An 11,647-nucleotide genomic window follows, 5' to 3' on the forward strand; every position below is an offset into this window, starting at 1 on the left:
GGCTGCAGTACAAGTCATAAAGCCCGCCTCCTCCGTGTTAATGAAGGAGACTTGAGCCCAAATAAAAAAATTAATTACACTTGCAATAAAATGTCCCGAAAGATGGTTCTGGTCGATTAAGGCACTGGTTATTGTGCTGAAATAGGTGCAGATCTTTATTTGTGTAAACAGTTTGTTTTTAGCAGTAATTTAATGCTGGGCGTGTCATCGTGATTGACAGCTGTGATTGACAGTTTCTCAAAGCAGCGCGTCTGAGCTTCAGCAGGAGACTGAAGTGTTATTACTCGATTTCTGTGATATTTTACTATGACAAAATGAGTTCAGCAGTAAACTACAGTTTCTGACATACATGATCTGGTGGAACACTGTTTATTCGCTAAGGTCAGAGCTTTTTTCGGGCTTTATTAGTTTGCTACTACACGCCTAGCCACCCAGATAGCAAAATACACTGGGGCCAGTTCTTGCCTGCCGGAGACTTACCCCTCAGACTGACTACCTCTGCTGGACCTACTCCGGATGCCTAGACTCACTGCCCGATTCCAGCCTGAGTCAATTGAGCCAGATGCGGCGGCCGAGCGAGCCGGCGCTGCCGCATGCGAGCCGGAATCAGCCCGCGACGCTGCGACTAGGTTATGCGCTGATGCCCGGAGCTGGCGCGATTGAATCTTCATTATATAAAACCCTCACATTTGTTAACGTTATTACACCCATTTTTGTTGATATAACAACAAACGCATGCTACTATGTGAACGCAAAGTGTATCACTGAGTTTAACCTTTGAATAAAGATGCAAACAGCATAGCAATTATTTAAATAAAGGACAAAATAAATAACAATAAACCTGTATCGATTGCACAAGTATTGAATAATAATAATAATAAATACAAAAATGACAATAAAACTGCACAATAAAATAAACCCATTTAAGTACGGGGTATACAGGAGATCGTTAGCAGTAATTCTCTCTGTGTTTAAATAATAATCTCCACGTTGATCTCCTGTAAGGTTATTTGAACTTGCTTTACAGGACGTCTCTGCATTTTAAGTTTTGGCATGTTATTAAGTAATCTACTGAATTTGCTGTTATAAATCATTATAAGGTTCTTGAAATCGAATCTTATATAACCTAATAGAGCTGTAAATGTTAGATATTATTTATTTACATCATTTACTGTTGGCGTTTTATTTGAACACTCCAGCTAACATTAAAATGAATGAAAAATTCCTCGTTGCCAGATATAATGAAGGCATCGAATAAACCAAATGAAAACGGAGGCAAAAAAATTAAATAAATCAACAATTCAAGCGAAAATGAATAAACAATATACTAGTGATGTTGCAGCAGATAGACATTGTATTAATAGTGCAAAGTTTTTTTGCACAAATTGACAAATTGCAGGGTTGGGAAATATCCTGTTGATATTTAGTAATCTTGCTGTATTTATCTTCTAAACGCACGATTGTTCCCGCATGGTAAGTCGTTATGGTGTGTAGGCTATATTTTGGGTTCTGTTGATGGCTAATTAAAAATAAAAACCTTTCTAAAAATGTATGTGTTGTTTATATGTTATTGTTCATATTTTACAAGTGTTATTTCTACCCCTATGAAGATAACAAATACCAACAACAAATATAACAATAAGAATATATTATTTGTGCTCATATTCAGGCTAGAGTGTATAAAAGATCGTTTATTTCTGCAGTCCAGCATGTATTGCTTTGATTAAAGTGTAACAGCTTGCATCACACCGTTTTTAAACCGTATATTATTCTGTATTTTTAAATGTAAGTGCTTCTATTTACATCAGTGAGCGTTTGTTATAGTGCAGACACCGGCAGTCGAGTGAGAAGTTCGGGGGGCGTGGTTGATTTTACATAAAGCGTTTGGTTGGAAGCTCGACTCCGCTCATTATCGCGGCTCCTCCTCTGGCTCCATCAGACAGTCCTTCTGCGCATGTCTGGCTCCAATTTCAGCAGTCTTTTGCGACAGTTTGTGCCCGTCAAGCAGGCGTTTTGCCCTCAAGGCGTTCAATGGGAAAAGGGGCTGTCGCGTCGTCCATATTTTTTACAGTCATTGGTCAGCTCACATAGTCAGCAATAAACGAACAAGTCATTTCTGAAAGGATCTTCTTGACGTGTTATAATGTTATTTATTTAGCGATTATCAGTCAAGTTAGCAAGCCTTGCATTAGCACCATATTGCTTTATAGGTGTTGCATATTTGTATATATCAAAATAAATGTAATGCAGTCAAAATTATAGATTTTTCTTTCATGTCTAAAAATATTACAATATCAAGTAAAGCACGTGGTTCATGAAGATATTTAGTAAATATCTTACTGTAAATATATCAAAACTCTTTTTTTTATTAGTAATATGCATTGCTAAAAGCTTAATTTAAATTTTAAAGGAGATTAAAGGCCAAATTAATGTAAATATAATAATAATACTATTGAAACCCGGCTGAAAAATCCAGCTTAAACCAGCCTAGGCTGGTTGGCTGGTTTTAGCTGGTTGACCAGGCTGGTTTTAGAGGGGTTTTGGCCACTTCCAGGCTGGTTTCCAGCCTGGTCTTAGCTGGTCAGGCTGGGAGATGACTAGCTAAAACAAGCTTGATCAGCCTAGCCAAGCTGGGAGTCCAGCCAAAACCAGCTATATCCAGCTTAAACCAGGCTCGTTGAGCTGGTTTTAGCTGGATTTGGCTGGTCATTTTTTTTAGCCTGACCAGCTAGGACCAGGCTGGAAATGGGTGGAAACCAGCCTGGAAATGGCCAAAAACCTCTCTAAAACCAGCCTGGTCAACCAGCTAAAACCAGCCAACCAGCCTAGGCTGGTTTAAGCTGGATTTTCAGCAGGGAAAACATACTATTAAACATATATACACATTAAAGGGAATCTAATCTAGTTCTAAATAATGCTGATTTCGTTTTACAGCAAAAGATTAGTGGGAAAAATCCTTCAGAGTCGTTCAGCCAGTCACAACCTTTATTCAATGAGAGGATGAAAAACAAGAGCAAACTCAAATCAATCGACATGTAAATAAATTCTCTATAAACAACATATTCAGTAGGACAATGACAAAAATGAGCATTTAAAGTAGCTAAACTAGCCCAGTGCTGTATTTCCCTCTCAAACAGAACATACAGTATTAAGTGACGTTTGACGTAGAGAAGGAACACGTGAAGTACTGTTATAAACTCTGCATGTATTCCGATAAACCAGATCAGTTTTCTCCTTTTATCCCTTTACATTTGCATGATCCACACACCTGTTCTGTCATTTCATCTTACAATTAATATTGTGATGAGTGAGTTTAAAAACACCTCTGCATGTGTGACATAATTTTATGTCAAACAGCTTTATTCACACTGTACGAAGCGATTGGTTGACTTTTCTTGTAAAAAAAAAGTAAGTAAACTTATTGCTTTTAAATCGATTAGTTGACTACTTAAAACGTGGGTAAACTAATTATGTTTGAGACATTACGTTGACTACTTAAGTGGGTCAAGTCATTGCTTTTAAATCGATTTGTTGACTTTTAAGTGAGTAAACTTGTTGCTTTTAAAGTAATTAGTTAACTTAAATTTTTTTCTTTTAAGGCGATTAGTTGACTTAACCAAGCTTTTTACTTTTAAAGTAATTAGTTGACTACTTAAGTGAGTAAACCTGTTGCTTTTAAAGAGATTAGTTGACTACTAAAGTGAGTAAACTTTACTTTTAAAGAGATTAGTTGACTACTTGAGTAAACTCTTTGCTTTTCAATCGATTAGTTGACTTTACTTAAGTGAGTAAACTTTTTACTTTTAAATCAATTAGCTGACTACTTAAGTAAACCTTTTGCTTGTAAAGTGATTAGTTGACTACTTAATTGAGTAAACTTGTTGCTTTTAAAAAGATTAGTTGACTACTTCAGTGAGTAAACTTTGTACTTTTAAAGTGATTAGTCGACTCTACTTAGGTAAACTTGTTGCTTTTAAAGAGATTAGTTGACTACTAAAGTGAGTAAACTTTACTTTTAAAGCGAGGAGTTGACCACTTAAGTGAGTAAACTTGTTGCTTTTAAAGTGATTAGTTGACTACTTAAGCGAGTAAACTTGTTGCTTTTAAATCCATTAGTTGACTACTTAAGTGAGTAAACCTGTTGCTTGTAAAGTGATTAGTTGACTACTTAAGCGAGTAAACTTGTTGCTTTTAAAGAGATTAGTTGACTACTAAAGTGAGTAAACTTTATTTTAAAGCGAGTAGTTGACCACTTAAGTGAGTGAACTCATTGCTTTTCAATCGATTAGTTGACTTTACTTAAGTGAGTAAACCTTTTACTTTTAAATCAATTAGCTGACTACTTGAGTAAACTTTTTGCTTTTAAAGTGATTAGTTGACTACTTAAGTGAGTAAACTTGTTGCTTTTAAAGTAATTAGTTGACAACTTAAGTGAGTAAACTTTTTTCTTCTAAAGTGATTAGTTGACTACTTAAGTAAACTTGTCGCTTTAAAAGTAATTAGTTGACTTAAGTAAGCTTTTTACTTTTAAAGTGATTAGTTGACTAAAGTGAGTAAACTTGTTGCTTTTAAAGTGATTAGTCGACTACTTAAGTGAGCAAACTTTTTACTTTTAAAGTGATTAGTTGACTACTTAAGTGAGTAAACTCATTGCTTTTTAATCGATTAGTTGACTTTACTGAAGTGAGTAAACGTTTTACTTTTAAATCAATTAGCTGACTACTTGAGTAAACTTTTTGCTTTTAAAGTGATTAGTTGACTACTTAAGTAAGTAAACTCATTGCTTTTAAAGCGAATAATTAAATACTTAAGTGAGTAAACTTTTTGTTTTTAAAGTGATTAGTTGACTACTTAAGTGAGTAAACTTGTTGCTTTTAAAGTGATTAGTTGACTCTACTTAAGTAACTTGTTGCTTTTAAAGTAATTAGTTGACTTAAGTAAGCTTTTTACTTTTAAAGAGATTAGTTGACTACTTAAGTGAGTAAACTTTACTTTTAAAGTGAGTAGTTGACCACTTAAGTGAGTGAACTCATTGCTTTTCAATCGATTAGTTGACTTTACTTAAGTGAGTAAACCTGTTGCTTTTAAAGAGATTAGTTGACTACTTAAGTGAGTAAACTTTTTACTCTTAAAGTGGTTGGTTGACTACTTAAGTGAGTAAACAAGTTGCTTGTAAAGTGATTAGTTGACTGTACTCAAGTGAGTAAACCTGTTGCTTTAAAAGTGATTAGTTGACTACTTAAGTGAGTAAACCCATTGCTTTTAAAGTGATTAGTTGACTACTTAAGTAAGTACCGGTTACCGGTTTCCAACATTTTGCAAAGTATCTTCTTTTGTGTTTAACAAAAAATAAAATAAAATAATAATAATAAATCAAACTGGCTTTAATCAAGTCAAGAGTGAGTAAACGATGACAGACTTTCATTTTAGGTGAACTGTCCCTTTAAGAAAAGTAACGGATCGCTCTTTACAGTGTACATCATACTGTGTGAGAGATGAGTCTGCAGCTCTTAAACCTCTTGACTCCATAGAATAGTAAAATCATGGTATAGTGCATAATCTTTTCGATAAATAAATAAAATAAATAGGCCAATCAGTACAAAGACAGCAGCTTAAAGGGCACACGCGTTCCCTACGGCCAGAGATCAAGTATTCATAATGTGCTTCAAACACTTTCAAACACACAGAAATCAATGCAGATCTGAAGTCGACACCTCCATTTATGATTACCCAAATTAATTGTGGACATTGATATGCAGATTTCTACCTGTGGGGATATTAAAGCACTTTATAGCAGGTCAGAAGCAGCATTTAAGTCAGACTTAAATATTTATATATAAATATATATATATATAATTGACAGTGAGGGTCACATGACGTAAGTAACACAGTTGACAGTCATTATTTCATTTGTAGTCAAGTTCAACAACACTGAATAAACGCCAATATAATATATGGCCATCTGTTATTATTATTAGTATTATTACTACTGCTATTATTGTACTGGAAAGTGACGAATGTTGTCCAAATGACCGTAACTGAAAGAAAGGAAACAAATGACATGTTTGTGGTATATATATGTACACGTACAGGCTAATTCACACCTTAGCAGCAACAGACACAGACAAACAGCGACACACACACACACACACACACACATATAAGGTTTGGGTTTTGTAAGGAGCTCATTTCATCCATCTGATCATGATGAACAATCTGGTGGCGTTTGTCTGTGTCTGTGAATTGATCCGTAAGTGTTTTCGATAGACTCTTGTATTTTGAACGACAGCGAATACTGAACATGTTGTAGTGCTGTGCAATACTGAAACACACATCCTGGGTTCTTTTAGACACAGATACATCAAATAATGCAACTATTTAGCAAATATGTGTACCCTGAAACCCGTGTATGTGTGTTGGCATACAGTTTTTTGTGAGGACATGGTACATGTGTCCTTATAAACCCAAAGAATTGTCCTTATAAACCCAAAGAATTTAGTTTTTCCAGTGTCCTTATAAACCCAAACAATCGTCCGCATAAACCCAACGAATTGTCCTTATAAACCCCAAAGAATTTACTTTTCCAGTGTCCTTATAAACCCAAAGAATCGCCCTCGTAAACCCAAAGAATTGTCCTTATAAACCCAAAGAATCGTCCGCGTAAACCCAAAGAATTGTCCTTATAAACCCAAAGAATTTTGGTTTTCCAGTGTCCTTATAAACCCAAAGAATCGTCTTAGTAAACTCAAAGAAATGTCCTTATAAACCCAAAGAATTGTAGTTTTCCAGTGTCCTTATAAACCCAAAGAATTTAGTTTTTCCAGTGTTCTTATAAACCCAAAGAATCGTCCACATAAACCCAAAGAATTGTCCTTATAAACCCCAAAGAATTTACTTTTCCAGTGTCCTTATAAACCTAAAGAATCGTCCTCGTAAACCCAAAGAATTGTCCTTATAAACCCAAAGAATCGTCCGCGTAAACCCAAAGAATTGTCCTTATAAACCCAAAGAATTTAGTTTTTCCAGTGTCCTTATAAACCCAAAGAATCGTCCTCATAAACCCAAAGAATTGTCCTTATAAACCCAAAGAATTTTGGTTTTCCAGTGTCCTTATAAACCCAAAGAATCGTCTTAGTAAACTCAAAGAATTGTCCTTATAAACCCAAAGAATTTTAGTTTTCCAGTGTCCTTATAAACCCAAAGAATCGTCCCCGTAAACCCAAAGAATTGTCCTTATAAACCCAAAGAATCGATGTTTTCCAGTGTCCTTATAAACCCAAAAAATTGTCCTTCTAAACCCAAAGAATTGCAAATCTGGAAATTGAAAATGTTAGGGTTGTTTTGGAGGGTTGTTTTGGGGTCGGGTTGGGGAATATTACTATGATTGAAGACGAATGACAATGATTACTTTTTAGAATTATTTCCCAAGTGCTATTTAACAGCAGAACACACACTTGAAACATAATAGTTTTAATAACTCGTTTATTTTATCTTTGCCATGATGAAAGTACTCAATATTTGACTAGTTTTTGTGCAAGACGCTATTATTCAGCTTAAAGTGACATTTAAAGGCTTAACTAGGTTAAGTAAGCTAATTGCTGTCTGATAGTTAAGTAAATTACTAGTTGCATACTTAGAAAAATGAAGTCAACTTTATAGTTAATTTTTTTAGGAAAAGAGAAACTTTTTACACTGTTCCACACAACCGATTTGTGTCGGGACAACTTGAAAGGTTAAATTAACTTATTAGTTACAAATTTATGTAGATTGAACATCCCAGCAGGCGCAGGATGTCAGCATGACGTCAGATTGACGTTGTACTTCAATGTCATGGGAATGTTGGATTTTGTTTGAAAATGAAAATCAGGTTGACGTCAATGTGCAACGTTCAATCTAAAATCAACCAAATATCAACGTCTAATGTTGCTACAGCTTGACGTTGTGTGGACGTTACCACTATGACGTTTATCAGACGTTAGATTTTGGTCGCCATACCTGATGAATAAAGGTCAGTATTTGACGTCAATATGACGTTGGTTTAAGATGTTGGCTCGACATTGGATTTCGCTCACTTTCTAACACAACCTAAAATCAACCAAATATCAACGTCTAATGATGTTACAGCTTGACGTTGTGTGGACGTTACCAATATGACTTTGGATTTTGGTCGCCATACCTGATGAATGTCAGTATTTGACGTTAATATGACGTTGGTTTAAGATGTTGGCTCGACGTTGGATTTCGCTCATTTTCTAACAACCTAAAATCAACCAAAAATCAACATGTAATAGTGCTACAGCTTGACGTTGTGTGGACGTTACCGCTATGACGTCTAAAAAATGTTGGATTTTGGTTGTCATACCTGAGGAATAAATAAGAATTTATATAAATCTAATATAAATTGACGAGTCTATATGACGTTGTTTTAGGGTGTTGGCTGGACATTGGATTTTGGTCACTTTTCAACACAACCTAAAAACCAAATATCAACGTCATTTCAAATCATTATAGGACGTCAAAAATAATGTTGTCCTTAGACATGGCTAGACGTTAAATTTTGGTCACCTGACATCACAACCTAAATCGAACCTAATTTTAAAGCTGCGGTCACACTGCACTTTTCTCTCCATAGACTTCTATTAATATGCACGCGAATGCGTCAGACCAGAAACTCTAGCTTGTGCGACAAGTTTTGCAGTTCGCTTCGTTGCAAAGTTCAAGCTTGGTAAAATTTGCAATCGCATCATGTGACTGCTTGAGACCAACTGATCAAAACATGACCTCTCCTGAAATTTAAAACATTGACCAATCGCTTGCTTTTAAAATGTCTAATCATCTTGTTGAATCCCGCCCCTTTTCGCAGCATCGTACAACAGAATTTCACATGCTCAAACTCTGAGTGCAGTATTACTCAAATTTTTAAGTAAACTAGTCCCTTTTTACAATGTAAAAAAGGCTGAATTCTACACAATTGATTTGTGTCGGGACAACCTTAAATTTGACAATTCATGACAAGATTAAATTAATTTATTAGTTTTTACACGTTTATGTAGATTGAACATATCAGCAGGCACAGGACGTCAACATGACATCAGATTGACGTTGTACCTTAATGTCGTGAGGATGTTGCGTTTTGTTTGGAAATAAAAATTAGGTTGACGTCAATGTCTAATGTCCAACCTAAAATCAACCAAATATCAACGTCTATCAGACGTTGGATTTTGGTTGCCATACCTGATATATTTGACGTCAATATGACGTTGGTTTAAGATGTTGGCTCAACGTGGGATTTTGGTCACTTTCCAACACAACATAAAAAAAACTCAATATCAACATCTATCGATGATGTTGTGTGGACGTTACCACTTTGATGTCCATCAGACGTTGGATTTTGATCACCATACCTGACGAATGAATATCAGAATTTGACGTCAATATGACGTTGGTTTAAGATGTTGGGTCAACGTTGGATTTTGGTCACTTTCCAACACAACCTAAAATCAACCAAATATCAACGCCTAATGATGTTACAACACGTTGTGTGAATGTTAGCACTATGACGTCTATTAGACGTTGGATTTTGGTTGCCACAATTCATGAATAAATGTCAGTATTTGACGTCAGCATGACATTGGTTTAAGATGTTGGCTCGACATTGGATTTTGGTCACTTTAACAACCTAATATCAACTAAATATCAACATTTAATGATGTTACAGCTTAACGTTGTGTGGACGTTATCACTATGACGTCTATCAGACATTGGATTTTGGTCGCCATACCTGACGAAAAAATTTTAGTGTTTGATGTCAATATTACGTTGGTTTAAGATATTGGCACAACATTGGATTTTGGTCACTTTCCAACACAACCTAAAAACAACCAGATATCAACGTCATTTGACGTCATTATTGGACATCAAAATAACGTTGTCCTTATTTGCTAGCTAGGCCTTGAATTTTGGTCACCTGACATCACGACCTAAATCTTACCTAATATTAATGTCTTATGATGTTGCGTGCCTGCTGGGATAAAACAATGAAGTTGCCCCCCCCCACCCCCACCCCCACCCCCAAAAAACCCTGAAAAATTGTGTTTCAGCTCATTTTAAACAAGTAGTTGAAACTGTAGTGCAGGGGTCACCAAACTTGTTCCTGGAGGGCCGGTGTCCTGCAGATTTTAGCTCCAAGCCTAATCAAACACACCTGAACAAGCTAATCAAGGTCTTACTTGGTATACTTGAAACATCCAGGCAGGTGTGTTGAGGCAAGTTGGAGCTGAACCCTGCAGAGACCCTGCTGTGGTGTTTTAACTGCTAGCTGAGCTTTTTCAAACATCACTTGGGAAATAATTGAAATTTAGAAGAGGGCTAACAACATTTAGGCCTTCAACTGTACTGTAGTTTGTGCAATTTAACATTTTTAGAGTGTGTGTGTGGGTTTCAGAAGTTAATGCTGATGTCAGGAATCGGCGTTCACAGTAATCGAGGGAAAATAGCACACACTGTAAAAACATATATCCGCAAATTAACAGTTTTTCGTGTCTTGCCATTCATGTTTTTTAATTATATTAGTTTATTTCTGCTTCTGAATTGCAATACAGGACCGTGAGCTTTCCTGCAACAACTTAAGATGTTGAAAAGTTTTTCATTTATTGACATTTTTGATAGTTTGAAGTGACATATTGCCGGAGTCGGTGTTACAAATCACAATACAAAAACCTGCTAATCAACTGCCAGTACCATTTTCTGTTATTCTACGCACTAAATTCTCTCGATATGGTGTTTATTATACAATATATAGTTTTAAATGACTAAAATGTCAATGAAAGTCAATCTTTTAAAGTATAGAGTTGAGTTTTCAACATTAAAAATGAATATACAGGAAGCGCGTGTAAACCACGTAATGCAGAACCTGGTAATTAACGGATATTTTATTTACAGTGCTGCTTTTTAAGAAACCAGGCGTTTTCCTCTTCTCTACAGATGCTCATAAGTGTCTTCTGTTGCACATAGAATTACCATGTTAGATTGTGTTAGAAAAAATAGACATCATGAAACCGTCTTTACGCAAATAAACCAACTTGAGCAGACATGAACTCTGAGATAGACTGGTATTGCACACAGTGGGATCTCCTCCATTACATGCACCGCTTTCGCTGGACTCCATGGCTTTAACACGTCACCTGTCCTGTCCATAAAGGTGTCCTTCAGAGTGCGTGTTGTGGTACGTTGGTCCCACATGTCCAGACGTGGCCCGAGGGCTCCATCAAAGGCACAGGTTTCTGCACGGGTGTTTAGAGGCTCTGGAGAATATCTGTTGTCATGATGATGGCTTGTTTTTTTTTTTAGGATCTGTGATGAATACAGAAATAAAAACAAGATAAATATAACGTTATTACACTCACAGATGAAAACACACAGACTTCAAAATAGTTTGAAGCAATGAATACTTGTAATGCTTGTTTATTTACACCCAGACAGTTTCTACATCTGTTTTGAGAAACATTCAACCCAGGCTCATTATTAATACGTACCCCTGTCTACATTTCTGGAGATCAATACTTCCCAGGAGCAATGTTTTTTTGCAGTTTTTATTTTCGCAAATCTACTAGAGGGCGCTGTGTACTCTTTTTCAGATCTCAAATTG

The 11,647-nt window shown here is 35.8% G+C and overlaps 2 protein-coding genes across 3 annotated transcripts in view; one reads left to right on the top strand and one right to left on the bottom strand.

The window, feature by feature from the left end:
- Positions 1 to 11,647, top strand: part of rab3ip (RAB3A interacting protein (rabin3)) — an 847,807-nt gene that overhangs the window by 629,707 nt on the left and 206,453 nt on the right. The gene's annotated exons all lie outside the window — the stretch shown is intronic.
- LOC100004160 (potassium voltage-gated channel subfamily A member 5) overlaps positions 10,920 to 11,647 on the bottom strand; it is a 76,607-nt gene continuing 75,879 nt past the window's right edge. The window contains exon 2 of the mRNA XM_021475309.3: positions 10,920 to 11,352. The gene's annotated coding sequence lies outside the window, so the exon portion shown is untranslated. The remainder of the gene's footprint in view (positions 11,353 to 11,647) is intronic.

The sequence above is a fragment of the Danio rerio genome, chromosome 4 (assembly GCF_049306965.1).
Source record: "Danio rerio strain Tuebingen ecotype United States chromosome 4, GRCz12tu, whole genome shotgun sequence".
Taxonomy (NCBI): domain Eukaryota; kingdom Metazoa; phylum Chordata; class Actinopteri; order Cypriniformes; family Danionidae; genus Danio; species Danio rerio.